General features: G+C 46.9%; 2 pseudogenes; both read right to left on the bottom strand.

Annotated features, from left to right (window-relative positions):
* Positions 1-16471: 16471 nt before the first annotated feature.
* Positions 16472-17452, bottom strand: LOC137544959 (ATP-dependent DNA helicase PIF1-like; annotated as a pseudogene).
* Positions 17453-17560: 108 nt separating this feature from the next.
* LOC137544896 (uncharacterized) lies at positions 17561-21764 on the bottom strand (annotated as a pseudogene).
* Positions 21765-22493: the final 729 nt, after the last annotated feature.

The raw sequence follows: 22493 nt of genomic DNA, 5'->3' as shown, positions 1-22493 counted from the left end.
GAGAGGGCTGTTATCTGACTTTTATTATCTCAACTGTAATTGAAATGTTTACTTTTCCTCTGCAGAGGAGAGTTCATTATGTCACAGACTGCTCTGAAAGACTCATTTTGAATGCTGAGTGTTGTGTAATCTGCACATATTATAGAATCATGCAATGTTAGAAAAAACACTATATACCTGAAAATAAAAGTATGAGAATATTTTCTTTGCTGCTAATCTTCTAGTAATTATTCATAGTACACAACCAATTCATTATATCATATTTTTTTTTTCACTTCAGTGTCTCTTTAAGATGGCCATTGCCTTATATAGAATAGGGGAGGGCCAGGCTCCACTCCTCTGATTGGTTGCTAAGGCCTCGGCTGGGGGCCCTCTGATTGGCCCAACAACATCATCCAATGGTTACCGTGCGTGTATCCGGGTTCATGATCATGGGTTCAACCCGAGATCAAGCCCAAATTTGATGTAATCACAGGTGCACTCGAATTCGGATCCCGTGATCTTTATTGATCACGGGTTCCGAATTCGAAGCCAAAAAATGCTCATGATCATGGGTATTCACTGCAATGACTGTCATGATATCGCAGCTAGTTATGATGTTGGGATAATATGGAAGCCATATACTGTATTTCATTTTTCTGCCTGTGTCATATGTGTACGTCTGGTCAAAGCCAGCTGGCTTCAGGGTAATTGGACAGGCTCATGGAGTTCCTTATGTAGATGTAAAGTGAATCTGCATTCATTGTCCAGCAGGAGAAGCTATCATTGTCTGCTTCTAATTAGGAAACATTTAAGAGCAGGGAATGCTAAATGGATTTGCTAGCCTCTATGCAAGGAGATGGCTAATTAGTCAATAGCCAGCCAGATCCTTACCTTTGATCTGCTAGGAATACTGTCACCATTGTGGTTGTCACCTGTAACCTGCAGTAGGGAAGTCTTTTGATGTGTGTGCTATAATACACTTTTACATGTGGAAGTTAGATCTCTAGGAATTAAATTATGTCTGGAAATTTAATTAAAACTAGTTCCCCCCTTCCAAATGGACTTGCAGCCTCAAGGCAAATCTCCCAGCATAAAAAGCAGGGGCAGATACCTAAAGTCAGTCCGCTCCTGACGGTAGCTGAAGCTACGGGGACTCCTTGTCCAACCAGAACTGTGCCCATCCACAAAAAACAAGTCCAAGGTTCTTCTATCTTGATTCCTATTTATTTTGGTAAGCAAATATCTTTGTGTGTATCTTTGTAACTTTTATTTTGTCACTTTTACTGTTTTTGTAAATCTCGTGTATATATTATTTTCTGCATTGTTCCACTTTTTTTCTGGAATATTAAATCGTTATTTAATAAGTTTGACTTCTGCTGTACTGAACTAACGCTCATAGCCTAGAAGAGACTGCAGTGTAGCTTGCATTACAAGTCAGTGCCTAATTGTGCTGTGCTACTGTACGATTGTACTGTGTGTGTGTGTGTGTGTGTGTGTGGCATTCCTGTATTTGGCCTAAAGCGCAAAGCTGACCCGAATACGAAAACGCGGATTGCGTGCAGATTACTCGACAGCAGAGTGGAAGTGTCTAGCGGCAGATAGTGGTGGCAGTGAGAAGTGTTTGAGGGGTCCCAGCCTTGTTTTTAGCTTGAATAAGGCTGCTCCCCGCTTGATCTGGTCAAACGCGCAGTCGGGAACCATATCTGCAGGCGTGCCGCGGGGCCGGTTCCTGACAATGACTGCCAAAGCAGATGATAGAGGTGAATAACATGGATCTCAAAGGAGGTAAAGTGTAAGGAAGAGGGTGGCATGAGGACACGGAAAGTGCAGGATGGGGAGAGGAGCAGGCCTACCCCACCTCTGGGTCGGTTGTCGGGTCTGGGATTGTGACTGAGGTGTAGTCCCCCGTAGGAGAGGGCTGCCACTGCAGAAGAGTGAGAGGGGATGAGCCATGTCTCAGTGAGGGCAAGAAGGGAGAGGGAATTGGAGAGGAAAAGGATGTGTAAGTATATTGTGGACTGATCTGGCATTCCAGAGGTCGCAGGAGAGAGGGGGAGTGTGCTTGTTAGAGTTCTGGATGGGAATGAGGGAGGGGAAGGGGTGATTATGGGTAAGATATGGAAATATGTGGGAGGAATACGATTATACATGCACAAGTATTCCATAAAAAGGTGTTCATACGTCTCTATAGGAACATACCACAAGGCTATATAATTGTGTATTCATTCAGGGTAATTGCCTCACCCATTCACACATCTCTTGCACACAAACAAGACATGTGGCGTTCCCTTTAAAAATGCAACACTATATGGCAGTTTGCCTAAAAAAAGAGGGGGCGGTATGTAAAAAATTGTACCAATTATAAAAAATTGTATAAAAAGGAGGTAGAAAACATTACTAATGGCTGTCTCACCAGCGCATCAGTCAACGTTCCTGCTCACTAATATACTAATCAAAATGCTGTTCCTGTTCAGAGGCCGCAAACACAGTCTATTGTATTCCAACACAAAGAACCCTCCACAGTGCTTTAATTCTAAACACGCAGTTGCTGCTGCTTCCAAGTTATATATAATAGAGTGGGAGGCTTGGACACAGTGGTGGCAGGTGGGGGTGTGGGGGAGCGGGGTGGGAGGTAAGCAGCTAGGGGCAACAGATTGGGGGGCTCAAATTAGAGTTTAGTGAGGAATAGGTGGTGGGAGTGGTGAAGGAGCAGGTGGAGGTAAAGCATATGATGCCTCCCTGGATATCTGGCTTGTTTAAAGTGGCACTGTTACTGGCCTGAGGAAGTGGGCAGGACCCACAAAATGCATTCTTTAATCCTGTTAGTGACAGATAAGCCACCTCGTATTTTCTTCTTTTATTCTGCTGTTAGCAAAGTTTTATTCATCTCGGGTGCCTCTTCACCCTTCTTGTGCTAAGTCTAACCTCCCCCTTGTTGTCTCTCGGGGGCGGTTTGTATTGTCTGCAGTGGTGTAGCTTCCTGCAGATCTAATCTACAATTTTTAAAGAGTGCAACCAAATTCCATCTGGCCAACACTGGATTGCCTGAGTGGAGATAGGCTGATTCTCTCCACTTGCCTCCAGTGGTTGGTTGCCCCTCATAGCAACCCACCTTTGTGAGTCTATTTCCTGTTGTTGACGTATTCATTTCAGAAAATGAGTTTTTCAGAAAAAGAGTTTGCACAAAATGCATTATAACATGCGTAATGGTTTACGTGTGCTAATGTGAATTCCTGTGCGCAAATGCGAATTTTCGTGCACAAAAGCCTCTGTGTGTTTTTTTCCTAAGGTGATCCTTCACCTCACCCCTCACTTGACATCCTTTTGGAATTCCATTGCTTTATTGTCCATTAAATGTTGTCAGTATGGTTCCTTGTGCCTATCCCTCTTCTAAAACCAGCTTGCACATCTGGCAATTCTCACTCCATATATTTATGTATTATTTATTTATTTATTGTATTTATAAAGCGCCAACATATTAAGCAGCACTGAATATTGCTGCTGTCTGGCCTGTAGAATTTTCAGCATTACCTTGCTAGAATATGAGATATGAGCAACCGTCAGATAAGTTGAGCACTCTTTGACATTGCCCTTTTTGGGATTGGAATATTAACTGACCTTTTCCAATCCAGTGACCCCCCCACTAAACGCAGTCAAAAATAACTGAATAACTGCCATGTTTTTTGTAACTTTATTTTTTCATTTTCATTGACATATAAAAGATGCCGGAATCTCGTTGCAATAAAAGATGTCTTCCTGGAAATAGGAACGTTCAGACAAGGACTAATGCATGCTGCTACCAATGTACCCCATGTTCTACAGGGGAGGTGTCTAATATAACAGGTAAGCGCCACTGCTATACTTTTAAACACGTCCCATTTTACATTATTATTTAGGTGTAAAGTCCCAAAAGCTCAATAGTAGTGAGAAATTTAGTGATCTGTTTTTTGTGGTTCATTGTTGTATATGTTTATTGCAGATGGTGAAGACTGTCAGAAATGCCCATTGGAATTATGGCCAGATGAGCGAAAAATGAAATGCATTCCTAAAATGTATGACTTTTTGTCATATGAAAAGGACATTATTGTTCTACTTTTTATTATAGCTACATTAATGTTTTCTTTTACAACATTATTTGTATTTAGAGAATTTATACGTAACTGGGACACCCCGATAGTGAAAGCCAATAACCGGACAGTGAGCTTCATTCTTCTGGTCTCCATCCTGCTGAGCTTCCTCTCCATATTCCTGTTTCTTGGACGTCCCGTGGATATAACTTGCATGTTAAGACAAATATTATTTGGTATTTTCTAGAGATGGGACGACGAATCCGGCGAATCCACGAATCCCTCGAATATTGGGAAATATTCGAGATTCGTGGATTCGAATCCCGACGCCATTTTTCACTTTACGAATCCGCCGAATCCCGACGCTGCATCGCCGCGCATCCGCCGCTCGCACTCGTCCTCCTCCGACCCGCGCCTCCTCCGCCCACCCCGCGCCTCCTCCGCCCGGCCGCCCGCATACTTTGTATCAACTCACCCGTCCAGTGGAGCGCAGACAGAGCGGCAGACCTCTCGCTGACTTCCTGGTTCCCTCTAGTGACGGCTTTTACAATGACGTCATCAGTAAAAGCCGGTCCGGCCACTAGAGGGAACCGAGAAGTAAGGACGAGGTCTGCCGCTCTGTCTGCGCTCCACTGGACATGTGAGTTGATACTTATGCAGGGGTGAGCGGAGGAGGCACGGGGGACGGAGGAGGCCATGGGGGTGAGCGGAGGAGGCACGGGGGGGGGGGGGGGGGGAGCGACACCTACCTACCTACCTACCACTTTACCTACCTACCTGCCACTATACCTACCTAAAGGCCCCCTATACGTACCTACCTACCTACCGGGCACTATACCTACCTACCTACAGGCCCCTATACCTACCTAAAGGCCCCCTATACTACCTACCTACCTACCTACCGGCCACTATACCTACCTACCTACAGGCCCCTATACCTACCTAAAGGCCCCCTATATGTACCTACCTACCTAAAGGCCCCTATACCTACCTACAGGCCTCTATACCTACCTACCTAAAGGCCCCCTATACGTGCCTACCTACCTAAAGGCCCCTATACCTACCTACCTAAAGGCCCCTATACCTACCTACCTACATACCTACCTATACTTAAGGCCTTATACCCTGCTACCTATACTGAAGGTCCCTTTAACTACCTACCTACCTACAGGACACTATACCTACCTACCTACCGGCCACTATACTTACCTACCTACCTACAGGCCACTATACCTACCTAAAGGCCCCCTATACGTACCTACCTACCTACCTACCTAAAGGTCCCTATACCTACCTACCTACCTAAAGGCCCCTATACTTACCTACCTACCTACCTACCTAAAGGCCCCTATAATTACCTACAGGCCTCTATACCTACCTACCTACTTAAAGGCCCCCTATACGTGCCTACCTACCTAAAGGCCCCTATACCTACCTACCTAAAGGCCCCTATACCTACCTACCTACATACCTACCTATACTTAAGGCCCTATACCCTGCTACATATACTGAAGGTCCCTTTAACTACCTACCTACCTACAGGACACTATACCTACCTACCTACCGGCCACTATACTTACCTACCTACCTACAGGCCACTATACCTACCTAAAGGCCCCCTATACGTACCTACCTACCTACCTAAAGGCCCCTATACCTACCTACATACCTACCTATACTTAAGGCCTCTATATACCCTGTTACCTATACTGCAGGCCCCTATACCTTACCTTGCTACCTATACTGAAGGCCCATATACCCTGCTACCTATATTGAAGGCCCATATACCTTTCTACCTATACTGCAGGCCCCTATACCTTGCTACCTATACTGAAAGCTACCAATATTGAAGGCACCCATACCTAGCTAGCTATACTGAAGGCACCTTTACCTCGCTACCTATACTGCGGGCAACTATACCACGGATCGCACAATTCGTATGTGCAGGATTCGTTAGATTCGGGATTCGAAAGGTTAGAGATATTCGAGAACCTTTTTAGATTCGGATCCGGATTCGGATTCGAAGAAATTGTGGATTCGTCCCATCCCTAGTATTTTCTTTTCTGTGGCTATTTCATCTGTTCTGGGCAAAACTATCACTGTCTTCATTGTTTTTAAAGCCACTAAACCTCAAAGCCACTGGAAAAAATGGGTCACAGTCAATGTGGCATGTTATGTGGTCTTGTTAGGTTCCTCTGCTCAGATTCTGAACTGCATTATTTGGTTGTCCACCTTTCCACCGTATCAAGAGAGTGATATGAGCACTTTTCCAGATATAATCATCATTCAGTGTAATGAGGGATCTGCTGTTGGGTTCTACTCTGTGTTGAGTTATATGGGGTTTCTGGCAGCTGTGAGTTTTCTTCTGGCTTTCATGGTGAGGACATTACCAGACAGCTTTAATGAGGCCAAGTACATCACGTTCAGCATGCTGGTGTTCTGCAGTGTCTGGATTGCCATGATCCCGGCCTATCTGAGTAGAGTTGGGCCAAACCTCCGATTTTAGGTTCGCGAACCGGGTTCGTGAACTTCCGCGGAAGGTTCGGTTCGCGTTAAAGTTCGCGAACCGCAATAGACTTCAATGGGGATGCGAACTTTGAAAAAAAAAATTATGCTGGCCACAAAAGTGATGGAAAAGATGTTTCAAGAGGTCTAACACCTGGAGGGGGGCATGGCGGAGTGGGATACATGCCAAAAGTCCCGGGGAAAAATCTGGATTTGACACAAAGCAGCGTTTAAGGGCAGAAATCACATTGAATGCTAGATGACAGGACTACAGTGCTTTAAAACATCTTGCATGTGTATACATCAATCAGGTAGTGTAATTAAGGTACTGCTTCACACTGACACACCAAACTCACCGTGTAACGCACCGCAAACAGCTGTTTGTGTAGTGACGGCAGTGGCGGGTTCACTGAACAGAACAGGTATACAGTGGTGGGTTCACTGAACAGAACAGGAATACAGTGGCGGGTTCACTGAACAGAACAGGTATACAGTGGCGGGTTCACTGAACAGAACAGGTATACAGTGGCGGGTTCACTGAACAGAACAGGTATGCAGTGGCGGGTTCACTGAACAGAACAGGTATGCAGTGGCGGGTTCACTGAACAGAACAGGTATGCAGTGGCAGGTTCACAGAACAGGTATGCAGTGGTGGGTTCACTGAACAGGTATGCAGTGGTGGGTTCACAGAACAGGTATGCAGTGGCAGGTTCACTGAACAGGTATGCAGTGGTGGGTTCACAGAACAGGTATGCAGTGGCGGGTTCACAGAACAGGTATGCAGTGGTGGGTTCACAGAACAGGTATGCAGTGGTGGGTTCACAGAACAGGTATGCAGTGGTGGGTTCACTGAACAGGTATGCAGTGGTGGGTTCACAGAACAGGTATGCAGTGGTGGGTTCACAGAACAGGTATGCAGTGGTGGGTTCACAGAACAGGTATGCAGTGGTGGGTTCACAGTACAGGTATGCAGTGGTGGGTTCACAGAACAGGTATGCAGTGGTGGGTTCACAGAACAGGTATGCAGTGGCAGGTTCACTGAACAGGTATGCAGTGGTGGGTTCACAGAACAGGTATGCAGTGGTGGGTTCACAGAACAGGTATGCAGCCAGGGACAAGCTAAGCCTAACTAATGTTTCCCTATGAGAGAGTGTGCAGCAGCTCGCCCTACTCTAACTAATGCAGGCACACGAGTGACCGTAATGGTCGCCGCTGCCTGCCTTTTAGTAGGGGGGGAGTGGCTCCAGGGGCTAGTGTAGCCTAATTGGCTACACTGGGCCTGCTGACTGTGATGTAGAGGGTCAAAGTTGACCCTCAGTGCATTATGGGGCGAACCGAACTTCCGCAAACGTTCGCCTGCGGGACGCGAACGCGAACCACGGAAGTTCGCATGGAACCGTTCGCAGGCGAACCGTTCGGCCCAACTCTATATCTGAGCACCAGAGGGAAATACATGGTGGCTGTGGAGGTATTTGCTATACTGACATCCAGTGCTGGAATATTAGGATGTATATTTTTTCCTAAAATGTACATAATTCTCATAAAGCCTGAAAGGAACTGCCAAAAACAAATAATGAGCAAACACAAAGATTAACTCTTAAACAGATACATTAGCCAATTGTACTATTACGATATATCATGAATTGTACAATATCCTACTAATATAATAAATGGGAAAGTTCGGATGTTTGGATGTTTGTTACTCGATCAGGCAAAAATGGCTGAACGGATTTGAATGAAATTTGGCACACACATAGTACACTACCTGGAATAAAGTATAGGATACTTTTTATTCCCATAACCAAAAAGGGGGCAGAGACAAATACAAATTTCACTGGTAAAATGTAAACTGCAGCCATTCTTACACTGTCAATGGTAAGGTTCTCAAACTTTGCACAGTTGGTCATTGGGTGACTGGGATTAATATTCAGAAAGGTGGGAGGAGCCTATAAAAGACAATCATTATTCACCTATTGATTTTCAAGGGGAATATTTACATTGCTGTCATTCTTGCACTGTTAATGGCACAAGCCTCAAACCTGGTACAGTTGATCATTGAGTGACTTGGGGTGGAGCCACAAACATCCAATCTTATTTGTTTCATTTTAACGCAGGTTATTGATGCCAAAAACCGCAAAAGCTCACAAACTTGGTCATTGAGTAATTGAGTAAATGTTTGTTAAGGTTAGGAAAAGTGGGCACAGCCAACACCAGCCAAATACATAATCGGGCAATACCGGGTCATCAGTGGGTGGAGACAAATACACATTTCACTGAGAAAATGTAAACTGCAGCCATTCTTACACTGTTAATGGTAGGGTTCTCAAACTTTGCACAATTGGTCACTGGGTGACTAGGATTAATATTCAGAAAAGTGGGTGGAGCCTATAAAAGCCAATCAAAATTCACCTATTTATTTTCAAGGGTGATATGTAATTGCTACCATTCTTGCACTGTTAAAGGCACAAGCTTTAAACCTGCTACAGTCAGGGATTTGTACTTTTCACCGCCCAAGGCCCGCTGTCACCAGTTGCCCCTCAGCTAACCGCATCCTTAACAACTCAACTACACTTGTCGCACACAAACATTTTCCCACAATAAAACCAGCATTTTTCTGGGTAAAATATAATGCTCCCTGGGAAGCTATGGAAGTAATGTTGGATCATTGCATTGACTTCCACACCACCCAAGGAGGTGCTAAAGGAAGCAGCACCTTTACTATAAGTTACAATGCCTGTACTGCCACGTAGCCCTCTATGTATCCCAAAGGGAACTTACAGGATGTGCTACAGCCAGCTCAGTCACTCACACCCATGTGACATGTATACTGCAAAAGTCAGTAATCAGCACAAGTGCATTATGCAGTGTCGAAAGGAAAAAGTGTCCAGAGCTGAGCTTGTAAATTACCTGTGGAAGAAGACATATACCGTTGTATGGGCCACATAGCGGACAGTAAAGAGTGCAGCTTCCTCTACTGCTCCTTTGGGGGGTGTTGCATTTGTTAGAATGATTTAACGTTACTTACAGCCTCCTGGTGACATTATATTTTACTAAGGGAGAATGTACTCTTCCAAACAAAGAAAAAGACATCCACCTGATGTGGAAATATATCCAACTAGCCGACCCGCGGCGTAGCATATGCCGCATAATTATTAATGCGTGAAGACTTCCTGATAGACACAGTTGTGCAGATGGGGTGGGTTTGAGGTTATCACTGTTAGGGAATTAAAAGATGGAACTCTGGACAGAGCAACATACAGTTGTCCATGACTGAATACTGGTTTTGGTAGGTACAGGCATTTCTTTTTGTAAGTTTGCCCCTGTGCCTTATTAATTGTCATAGCAAAAGATAATCTAACAAGAAATTGTCTGCGTGTAAAAGTAAAAGGCAAATTTGAATCTGATGGGGTGAGGAAAATGCGGGGAATAAGGACAGTTTGTGGGGTAGCAGTAGTGTTGGGCGAACAGTGTTCGCCACTGTTCGGGTTCTGCAGAACATCACCCTGTTCGGGTGATGTTCGAGTTCGGCCGAACACCTGATGGTGTTCGGCCAAACCGTTCGGCCATATGGCCGAACTAAGAGCGCATGGCCGAACGTTCCCCGAACGTTCGGCTAGCGCTGTGATTGGCCGAACGGTCACGTGGTTCGGACCCGATTGCGCTCTGATTGGCCGAACGGGTCACGTGGTTCGGGTGAATAAATACCCGAACCACGTCATTTCTCCGCCATTTGTCTGTGGGTTTAGCTTTGGGTAGGCAGGCAGGGTAGTTCTCTCTCCAGCCAGGCTAGCCAGGGTCCCCCCAGTCATTGTGTCGCTGCTGGGAACAGTAGTACACCGCTCACCCACACTATATAGCATTGTGTTTACTGCCACTCTGTGTACACCGCTCACCCAGCACTATATAGCATTGTGTTTACTGCCACTCTGTGTCTGCTGGGAACAGTAGTACACCGCTCACCCACACTATATAGCATTGTGTTTACTGCCACTCTGTGTACACCGCTCACCCAGCACTATATAGCATTGTGCTTACTGCCACTCTGTGTCTGCTGGGAACAGTAGTACACCGCTCACCCGCCACTGTATAGCATTGTGCTCTGTGTCGCTGCTGGCAATAGTGGTACACCGCTCACCCACCACTGTATAGCATTGTGCTCTGTGTCACTGCAGGGAACAGTAGTACACCGCTCGCTCACCCACGCTATATAGCATTGTGTTTACTGCCACTCTGTGTACACCGCTCACCCAGCACTATATAGCATTGTGTTTACTGCCACTCTGTGTCTGCTGGGAACAGTAGTACACCGCTCACCCGCCACTGTATAGCATTGTGCTCTGTGTCGCTGCTGGGAATAGTGGTACACCGCTCACCCACCACTGTATAGCATTGTGCTCTGACTCGCTGCTGGGAACAGTAGTACACCGCTCACCCACACTATATAGCATTGTGTTTACTGCCACTCTGTGTAAACCGCTCACCCAGCACTATATAGCATTGTGTTTACTGCCACTCTGTGTCTGCTGGGAACAGTAGTACACCGCTCATCCGCCACTGTATAGCATTGTGCTCTGTGTCGCTGCTGGGAATAGTGGTACACCGCTCACCCACCACTGTATAGCATTTCTGTACTGCCACTGTACTGCTGCCAGTCAGCGTGTACTTTAAGGATAAGTGAAATGAGGAAGAAATCCGGTGAAAGAGGGAGGGGCAAGGGAAGAGGTGTTTCCCCTGACGGTTGACGTACAGGCCACAGGGGAGCACCGAAGAAAACCCACTCAATACCGCCCATGTTGTCCAGGACAACAACCCTCACAAATCCAAAAGAACAGGACCAGATAATTACTTGGATGACCTCTCAAGCATCCAGCAGTGGGTTAAGCAGCACCAGCACATCACGCACGAGGTCCGAGTCCTCAGCCAGTTACAAGGAGCCTGTGGGCACAAAGCTGACACAACCGGCAGCGACACCACGCACACAACTGCCAGATAACCAGTCCGAAGAATTACCTCAGGACACAATGGGGTATTCGCAGGAGCTATTCCCAGCCCAACAAACTTCCACCTTTGAAAGGTCAATGGAACAGCCAGAAATGTTGTGCCCGGATTCACAACCATTAACTGTGGGAAATGCACCGCGCACTGAAATACAAGTCCGAGGACTTTGAAACCAAAATCCCAGAGCAAGTTGGGCAGGAGGGGTTGCAATTGCAGGAGGTCGGCCGAGAAGATCTGAAGACGACGTTGGAGTGAGCTGCACAGAGGTTGTTCTGGGGAGCTCTACTCCACGGCGGCAGCCCCCCACAATGACATATGACGAGTTTGAGGAGATGGAAGAGGAGGGTATGGACAATGTGGACACAGACCCAGATTTTGTATGTGAAGGAGAACATCACCGTCGTAGCAGCACAGATGAGTCTGTCGAAGAACCCACTGCTGCACGAGTTCGCCTTGTGCCACAAGGTAGGCGGCGCGAAATTTCAGGCACCACAAGCGTGGAAGTTCCTTTGAGATGCAAAAGAGGCGCAAACAGAAATCGCCAGCAAGGCAGGTGCTCCAAAGTCTTGGCTTTCTTTGAAGACTGCACTGAGGATGTTACCATGGCGATTTGCAAGGTGTGCAAGACCCGCCTGAGCAGGGGGAAAAGTATTAACAACCTCTCCACCACCAGCATGAGCCGCCACATGCTATCCAAACATCCCACTCTGTGGGCAAACGCGGCAGGACAGGGTACCATCAACACTGCCTCCCTTGGGGTCACAAGACTCACCACCAGACCCGCCTCAGCAGCAGCAGTAGCCCAGCCATTGCGTGGTTCACAACATTCACAAACATCAGACGACGCTGACACTGTCACTTTCCGGACTAGTGCTCTTGAGGTCTCCCAGTGTTCATCAAACACAACAACCAACAGCCCTTCAGTGTGCAGCCCTACGGTTCAGTTGTCTGTCTCGGAGATGTTTGAGCGCAAGAGGAAATTTCCAGCAAATGACCCCCGGGCCGTGGCAGTAACAGCCAGCATAGCCAAGCTTCTGGCCTGCAAAATGCTGCCATATCGAGTGGTGGAGACAAACAGCTTCAAGGGCATGATGTCAGTGGCCATCCCACGTTACGTGGTTCCCAGCCGCTACCACTTTGCGCGCTCTGCAGTGCCTGAGTTGCATGAGCACGTGGTCAGCAAAATAACCCGAAGCTTGAAGAATGCCGTTGCCTGCAAGGTTCACCTCACCACTGACACCTGGACGAGTGCGTTCGGCCAGGGTCGATACATCTCCCTTACCGCGCACTGGGTGAACCTTGTGGAGCCTGGCAGCGATTCCTCACCTGCTACGGCGCGGGTGTTGCCCTCGCCGCAAACAGCTGCACCGCCGTCCCTCCCACTGGATAACAACAGCAGCACCTACCTCTCTGACTCCTTCTCCTCCAACGCATCTCAAAGCTGTACCTCATCCGGAAACGCTAACCCAGCAGCAGTAGGATCGTGGAAGCAGTGCAGCACAGCTGTTGGCATGCGTCAGCAAGCGTTGCTGAAGCTGATCTGCCTTGGGGATAAGCAGCACACAGGGGAGGAAATTTGGAGGGGAATAAAGGAACAGACGGATTTGTGGCTGGCACCGCTGGACCTGAAACCGGGCATGGTTGTGTGTGATAATGGGAGTAATCTCATTCACGCTTTAAGGTTGGCTAAGCTGACACACATCCCTTGCCTGGCGCACGTGATGAACCTAGTAGTTCAGCGGTTCCTGAGGACATACCCAGGCGTGGCCGATCTTCTGTTGAAGGTGCGACGAGTGGCCAAACATTGTAGAAATTCCAGTACTGCTTCGGGGGCACTCGCCAAGATGCAGGAGCGCTTCAATCTCCCCCACCATCGCTTGCTGTGTGATGTCCCTACGCGCTGGAATTCTACGCTGCACATGCTAGCCCGCTTTTGCGAGCAGAAGAGTGCAGTGGTCCAGTACATGACGGCGCAGTACCGAGGCACATCCGGACAGCTGCCAAGCTTCTGTGGATCCGATTGGGCCAACATGTTGGACCTCTGCCAAGTCCTCCAAAATTTTGAGCAATCCACGTTGCTTGTGAGCAGTGACAACTCTTCAGTCAGCATTACCATACCACTGCTGTGTTTACTGAAGAGGCCAATGTTGAAAATCAAGGAAACAGCTGTCATGATGCAACTGGGGGAATCTGAAGGAGAAAACGATCAGCGTGATGGTACCAACATCAGGCCATCTGCCTCAGGAAACGCTGGCCCCAGCAGCTATGACGAAGAAGAGGAGGAGGAACAGCTGGAGTTGGAGCAGGAATTTCATGCCACCACTGACGAGGGCCAGAGCGGTGCACGTTGGACTTCCACAATTCAGCGCGAATGGTCAGCAGAAGCAGACCAGGAAGAAGGTGACGACTATGATGCATCACAACAATCACAGCGCCCACAAGAGGATGATGATGGTTCTGGCAGGACTCTGGCACACATGGCTCAATTCATGCTAGACTGCATTGAACGCGACCCACGCATTGTGCGCATTCAGGACAACACCAATTACTGGGTTTATACCCTTCTGGATCCACGGTACAAACACAATGTTCCAAAACTGCTTGAAGAAAGAGTCAGACAGGTCAAAATGGAAGAATACCAGCAGGCCCTTGTGGAGACTTTAGAGAGGAGATTGACATCCTCCCCCTCCTCTAGCCAGTTGTACGCCAACAGACTGACTTCCGCAAACCCAGGACGACCAGGAGGGCAGCAAACAACACAAGCCGCAGCTAGTGCCCAAAAGGGAATGGTATCGGCAGTGTCCTTGGAGTGGGAAAATTTTCTGACACCCATGCAGCAGCCCACTGAACAGCAAGCGTGCACATCCACCTCCAACACCGATCGCCTGGAGAAGATGGTCAAGGACTACATGTCAGATGGCGTAGCTGTGTTGAACAATCCATCTGCACCCTTCAACTATTGGGTATCAAAGCTAGACACCTGGCACGAACTGGCAATGTACGCAATAGAGGTGCTGGCTTGCCCGGCAGCCAGCGTTATGTCGGAACGCTGTTTCAGTGCTGCCGGAGGCATCGTCACAGATCGGCGTATCCGCCTCTCCACAGAAAATGCAGACCGTCTGACTCAAATTAAAATGAATCAATCCTGGATTGGAAACGACTACGCAACACTCCAGGACCCCAACCAAGTAACATGAACAATGAACATCTGTGATTGGTTAGCGTTTCCGGTCCCTGTTTATTGAACCTCTCATCTGTATTACATTTATGACTGCATGGCGGCAAAAAGCATTGCTATATCCGCACGCTTTTTGTCCTCATGCAAGGCCTGGGTTGCGTCTCAAAAAGCGTGGCCTTCTCCTCCTGCGCCTCCTCCTGTTCCATCACGTGTGCTGCTGCTGCTGCTGGGTTAGCGTTGCTGGTCCCTGTTTATTGAACCTCTCATCTGTATTACATTTATGACTGCATGGCGGCAAAAAGCATTGCTATATCCGCACGCTTTTTGTCCTCATGCAAGGCCTGAGTTGCGTCTCAAAAAGCGTGGCCTTCTCCTCCTGCGCCTCCTCCTGTTCCATCACGTGTGCTGCTGCTGGGTTAGCGTTTCCGGTCCCTGTTTATTGAACCTCTCATCTGTATTACATTTATGACTGCATGGCGGCAAAAAGCATTGCTATATCCGCACGCTTTTTGTCCTCATGCAAGGCCTGGGTTGCGTCTCAAAAAGCGTGGCCTTCTCCTCCTGCGCCTCCTCCTGTTCCATCACGTGTGCTGCTGCTGGGTTAGCGTTGCTGGTCCCTGTTTATTGAACCTCTCATCTGTATTACATTTATGACTGCATGGAGGCAAAAAGCATTGCTATCCGCACGCTTCTTGTCCTCATGCAAGGCCTGGGTTGTGTCTCAAAGCGTGGCCTTCTCCTCCTGCGCCGCCCTCCTCCTGTTCCATCACGTGTGCTGCTGCTGGTGCTGGGTTAGCGTTACCAATCCCTTTTCCTGGAACCTCTTATCTGTATTACATTTATGACTGCATGGCGGCAAAAAGCATTGCTATATCCGCACGCTTTTTGTCCTCATGCAAGGCCTGGGTTGCGTCTCAAAAAGCGTGGCCTTCTCCTCCTGCACCTCCTCCTGTTCCATCACGTGTGCTGCTGCTGCTGCTGGGTTAGCGTTGCCAGTCCCTGTTTATTGAACCTCTCATCTGTATTACATTTATGACTGCATGGCGGCAAAAAGCATTGCTATATCCGCACGCTTTTTGTCCTCATGCAAGGCCTGGGTTGCATCTCAAAAAGCGTGGCCTTCTCCTCCTGCGCCTCCTCCTGTTCCATCACGTGTGCTGCTGCTGGGTTAGCGTTGCCGGTCCCTGTTTATTGAACCTCTCATCTGTATTACATTTATGACTGCATGGCGGCAAAAAGCATTGCTATCCGCACGCTTCTTGTCCTCATGCAAGGCCTGGGTTGTGTCTCAAAGCGTGGCCTTCTCCTCCTGCGCCGCCCTCCTCCTGTTCCATCACGTGTGCTGCTGCTGGTGCTGGGTTAGCGTTACCGGTCCCTTTTCCTGGAACCTCTTATCTGTATTACATTTATGCCTGCATGGCGACAAAAAGCATGTTACCTGTGCAAAGAAACATGACATTTTCCGCATTTAAAAGACAGTTTTTCCTTTGAAACTTTACAATCAATTTTCTCAAAAACTATAAGCTCTTTTTCAAATATTTTTTTTCCTCTTGTACCCACTCCCAAGGTGCACATACCCTGCAAATTTGGGGTATGTAGCATGTAAGGAAGCTTTAGAAAGCACGAAAGTTCGGGTCCCCATTGACTTCCATTATGTTCGGAGTTCGGCGCGAACACCCGAACATCGCGGCCATGTTCGGCGAACGTTCGCGAACCTGAACATCCAGGTGTTCGCCCAACACTAGGTAGCAGCTGCGATAGTTTTACACTCCAGTACATTGCAGCGAATGTTCGTGACAGTCAGTCTAGTGCCATTGCACAGACCTCTTGCTGGCATGAGGTTTCTGAGAAGCATAAGGACTGCACCAATTTTAATTTTCAGTTTATGCGGAGGCATGCCAGTGGGCGTAAGACTGTTAAGAAATTTTTCTGGGAATGAAAGTTGATCTGCGGGATCATCTGTGACAATGTAGTCAACACTGGTGAAAGTTACTTCGTGGGTAGGGATACGTTTCAGTACTTGTTCATTAAGGTGTAGTGAGTCGTCGTTGGTGACGCTTAATATAGCTTGGGTACTCAGTATTTCGGGAGTGACAGTTGAGAAGTCGATGTCACCATATAGTTCTTGAACGGGATCAGAAGTCAGAGGAAAACAATGTGTAGGCAATGTTACAGCTGTTCCGGTTTTTCCGTCTCCAACATCGAGGAGCCATTTTGCAAAATCTTTTTCGTGAGGGAGAGCTCTCATATTTGTCATCAGTGTAAGTACATGCATGTGATGCCACAAAGGTTGTTTGTTAATGCAACTGGCAACAGTAAGTGCTCAGGAGCCACACATAATGACGGGGAGTATTTGTCTGAAATCTAACCCGAATAATATCGTTTTCCCTCCAAATGGTTGCGTCTCACCCGTGAGGTCACGTAATAACCTGTCAACAGCCTGGAATACGTATGCATGTGTCATTGGCACCTCGTCCCATATTATCAATTTCGATTGCAGCAGATGTTGAGCGTGTGGTGAGGTAGGTTTGATGTTGCATGTGGAAGCATTAGTCAGCTTCAAAGGTATTTTAAAAACAGAATGTGCAGTACGTCCACCCGGTAACAATGATGCAGCAATTCCGGTAGATGCTATGGCTGTAGGAACGTCTACCCTCCCTCTGATGGTATGAATCAGGGTTTTGTAGACAAAGGTTTTCCCTGTTCCTGCAGGACCGTCTAAGAAAAAGCATGTTTATCGCGGATAGGCATCGCTGTATGCAGCGTGTAAAACAGAGTCAACAGCGATTTTCTGTTCTGTGTTGAGTTCAGCGTAGTGTTCCATAGCGTTTCAGTGTTCAACCTGAGCGTCAATGGTGACAGATAAATGACACAGGGGAATAATATCAGTGGTTGGTAGGTGTAATTTGTGCAGGTTGAGGCCATGTGGTTGGAGCATGCCATTAATTTCCGCGAGAGCATACATGGAAGCGGTGGCTGGAGAGTATTTTGTGAGAAGGTCCTCACAAAGGGAGAGTTTATGCGTGTCCCAAAGGTGTGAAACATTGTGCGGTTCACCGAAGACACAGACAAAAACAAAAAGATGTCGCAAGAAGAATGGCATTCGTATCTGGGATGCCTCTGTAAGAGTGTCATCCCATATCTTGTCGTCTTTAAGAAGACCTAATTGTTGGCACGCTTCTTTGAAAGGGTTACATTGGACGCCGTTGACAGTTTGTAGATGCTGAAAACTTTTGACGCCTACGGAACGGGTAAGGAGAAGTCTGATATAATAGCATTCTGTGTCGTTAATAGCAACAACAGGTATTCTACCGATTACTTTGGTGCCTCCTCTGATTCTCTTTTCCATTTTCCAGACGACTGTTGGAATGTGTAATGTTGTGGAACATCCGTGTAATGTAGGTCCACAGCTTCGGGATCTGTCTTGTTCAGTTCAAACCATGCTAAGAGCATAGTGTTTTTGTTAGCTTGTCTTTGTAGCGCTTGTTCCTCGTGACCTTCATGAAAGAAGATGACTTGTTGTTCTGGCAAAAGAACCGGTAATCGTGTAATAACGTGAGATTTTTCAGAAAGACTGTATTCGTTCAAACGCCACATAGCCTCCGGAGCACTAACATACCTACCGTCAAGAAAAGTCTGTATTTCGTCATGTTGGAAAACACCATTGGCAGGCTCCTTGTGAAGTGCAATGGATGCAGCGTCATGTCCTTTGTACACATACTTATTCAGGTACTTGATACATTAAATGGAGGCGCAAACTTCAACATTAATATGCACATTGAATTTCTGAGAAAGCCAGGGATTGTAAGGAACTATCCAATGGTTGTCGATATCGTATTTGCCTACAATGGCAGTTCTCCCCTGTCTTCGGCGGTATATGGGGTATCCTTGTGTGTTTTCTTGCGTCTCAATGTTGAAGTCCTTTGGGAAACTTTTGGTACACGTGCTGTCTTTCATGCAAGGTGAGTTGGCGTTGAGCGTTCCACATGGACTATGGACCATGCATTTAGTGACAATTTGGAAAAGTCAACAGTGTATTTGGGGATTTGGAAGCTTAGCGCAGACATACTTGTCAATGTCATCTTTGGTCCTTATTTTGGATTGTGAGTCAAGTGTAAGTAACATATGGCAATGAGGCAATCCTCGTTTTTGGAACTCAATGACGTATATATAAGCGATAACATTGCCAAAAATATTCTTGTCGAGAATATCTGTTAGGAATTCTCGCAGTTTGATATGAAAGACGTGGGCAACGATGTCGGGTCTGTGTTCTGGTCGGTCATGAGGAGAAATGAGACATTTGCGGACAATTGCCATTGCATCTTGGTAGTTCTGTTGCATGTACCTTGGACTCCCTTGAAAGGTAGAGGGAAGAATGATCAATTGTCCAGGGCGGAGGTTATGGTCTTGTGCTTTAGCAGCGACCGCATCAAGCAGTACCCTGTATTGCTCTACACGCAAATCTTGTTGATGGGAGTGTAGGTAATGTAAACACGCGCCTTCTGTTCAGACATACGCGTCAACAACGTATTGCTGGAAGAGTTTGCCACTGGAATGCAAGGTGGAAAATGCAGATCGCATGGCAAGCCTGCAAGCATAATATTGAAGTTCTGTGACTCGTGTTCGTTTAGCGGTTTGCTTGTGCTCAACATGGCTCAATTGTATGTGCCAGCCTGGATCTCCGTAAGGGAATAGAAGTGGATAAACCATGGGATCGCAGTTCATATTGAGTACAGAGATACGCTTGCAAGCGTCTCCCGTTGGGTATATGCAAATGTTGCATTGGGCAGGAGGTTCCCCGTCTTCCCCTACAAAGATAGCAGCAACATCAGTTTGACAGGATGGGGCGTTATACCTTCTGATATCCAGACTTGGTTTTTCCATGAATACCATTCGTACAGCAGCAACAGAGTTACTGTGACTGAAAATGTCATGCATTTGTATGTAAGACTTAGCAAAGGGATTAACCTGTCATATCATTTTGTCTAGTTTCATCAACAAAATGTCCTCGCAAGCGCTGTTACATTCGTTTTGCAAACGTTGAGTGGTAGCCTCAGCGGAATCAAAGATATACTGTATAACTGACCGTATTGTGGTGACGTGTTAGGATTGGTATATAAAGGAGAGACTTGGTGATAAATTTGACCATGGATTCTGAAAGCATACGGTCCGTGGCCAGGTGGTTGAGCGATGTGGGCGCCCATTGAAGCAAAAGCTAAAGCAGAGTTGTATTCCCTGATATGATCACAGTAATTTCGGGACAACGGGTTCTTGCCATTCAAGAGGTCTTGTAATAAAACAGGAGGTTGCGCTAGGGATGGCAAACACACCTTGGGCTTGATTCACAAAGCAGTGCTAACCTACTTAGCACGTCTAAAGTCTTTAGACGCGCTAACCAGGGTGCTAAGTAGGTTAGCACCGGATTTCTCAATCAGATCACGCGGTAACTTTGCGCGCGCAAAGTTTTACGCGTGCAAAGTTTTACGCGCGCTAAGTCCCATAGGCTTTAATGGGCACTTCGCGCGGAGCACCCTGCGCTCTGTGCAGTACGCGCGTAAAGTTTTACGCGCATAAAGTTTTGCGCGCGTAAAGTTTTATGCGCGAAAAGCTTGTTAAGACGTGCTAAGGGGGTTTTCACAGGCGTGCTAACAGTTAGCACCGCTTTGTGAATCAAGCCCCTTGCCGTTATGACAACACTTAGTGTAATGTCCCGATTTGTCGACCTCTGATGGCCAATGAAGAGCATTGCAAGAAGTACATAGTGCGGTAGGTAGGCCAATGTTATGTTCCTGGACGGGAATGGTGGTATCTTCTTGGAAAGCAGCGAAAAGTTGAATGCGGTGACTGCGCATGTGGTTTGCAAGAAGATGTGAGCTTTTGTAAGAGGTTTTGCAATGTACACATTGAAAAATTGTGTTTTGGGAATGTGTTTTCGTATGTTTGTTGAGAAGAAATGATGTTTGGAAGCATTGACTGCAGTGTTCACACTGATAGCACTTAGTCACAGAATGTGTTTTGACATGCTTGGTAAGAGATGTGCGTGCGTTAAAGTTTTTGTCGCAAATGTTGCATACAAATATATTTGTTGTATGTATTTTGACATGGTTGAGGAGATCCACGTGAGCCGTGAAGTGTTTGTTACAGACTGTGCAGTAGAATGTGTGACTGGAATGAGTTTGTAAGTGGTTCTTGAGAGCGCAAGTAGTTTTGAAGCATTGGAGGCAATGTTCACATTGTATCATTCGTTCAGTGGAGTGGGTTTTGAAATGTGCGCTGAGATATCTCTGCTGTCGGAACGTTTTGGAACAAATGGTGCATTTATACGTTTGTTCAGTGGAGTGAGTTTCTAAATGTGCGTTGAGATATCTCTGCAGTCGGAGGATTTTCGAACAAATGGTGCATTGAAAGTTCTGTGTGGAATGTGTTTGTTCAGTACCGACGTTGTCAATAGATGGCAGCAGAACGTCATCACATGATTTATGCGTTTGTTCAGTGGAGTGGGTTTTGAAATGTGCGTTGAGATATCTCTGCTGTCGGAAGGTTTTGGAACAAATGGTGCATTCGTGTGTTTGTTCAGTGGAATGAGTTTCTAAATGTGCTTTGAGATATCTCTGCAATCGGAAAGTTTTCGAACAAATGGTGCATTGAAAGTCCTGTGTGGAATGTGGTTGTTCAATACCGATGGTGTCAATAGATGGGAGCAGAATGTCACCACGTGTGATTATAAGAGGCAAGAGAACTTTGTAATGGCCATGATCCAACGGACCACTAAAGAGCAGGGAGATGGAGAGACATTGGCCGGGATTGTAAACTCGAGGAGAGGCATGAGGACGTTCTCTGAAGTGAATGGTGATAGTTGCGGGAAGTATTTGGGACATAGCGACAATTTCTGCCTCCCCACCATAAACACCAGAAGTGCTCATGTAGTCAGCATAGTGTTGCGCAGTCTGTATGACTATGTTTCCGCGGCTAAGAACAACGGACAGCACATCGCCGAAGTAATCCCAATGTTGGTAAACATAGTTCACAGCCATGTTGCGAAGTTCGAGAGCAACAGTTTCCTCAATGACATTTTTCCAAAAGTATGCGACCGATAGAAACAAACAGTTACCTGATGCAGGAATTTGTATAACATTGAAGGAGACGTTGTTTCCATGAAAGACATGTAACGCAGCAGCCATCTTCTATCTATCTATCTATCTATCTATCTATCTATCTATCTATCTATCTATCTATCTATCTATCTATCTAATAGAGTACGTGCCTCAACCTTGAAGCAAGAAAGAGAAGGAGGCTTTCCATGAGAAAATGTATGCATGCTCAAATAGCAAGTTTAACCCTAGCAAGTCTGGCTTTGCAAATCTGGCCTAATTGGCTATTCATGAGGCAATGCTCATGCAAAAATGCATTTGCTTTCGCATGCCAAACTATGCAGGGTCAAAAAACCAATACCACAAAGCTGTCGCCCTGCGGGAATTAGTTCATGCTACATTAGCACTATCCAGGAACGCCACGGGGAGGCTTCCTAATGCCCCCATACAACCGGGGGGACCGCGGGGTCCCAGGCTCTCTCGCTGCCTGGAAACCGCAGTGGTACCCCGGAGGGGGAGGCTGGCTGGCGCAGCCGACCCCCCCCAAGCGTGGTCAGCGCCAGGGAGAGCCGTCCGCACCCACTTACCAATATTAAAAACAGGCACTTACCTTAACATCCATTGCATTCTGCTACATGCACATTAACTTGGGGGCACCACATGAGAAAGGAG

This window comes from Hyperolius riggenbachi, chromosome 1 (genome assembly GCF_040937935.1).
Source record: "Hyperolius riggenbachi isolate aHypRig1 chromosome 1, aHypRig1.pri, whole genome shotgun sequence".
In the NCBI taxonomy this organism is placed as follows: Eukaryota; Metazoa; Chordata; class Amphibia; order Anura; family Hyperoliidae; genus Hyperolius; species Hyperolius riggenbachi.
This window is presented reverse-complemented; position numbering and strand designations above follow the sequence as displayed.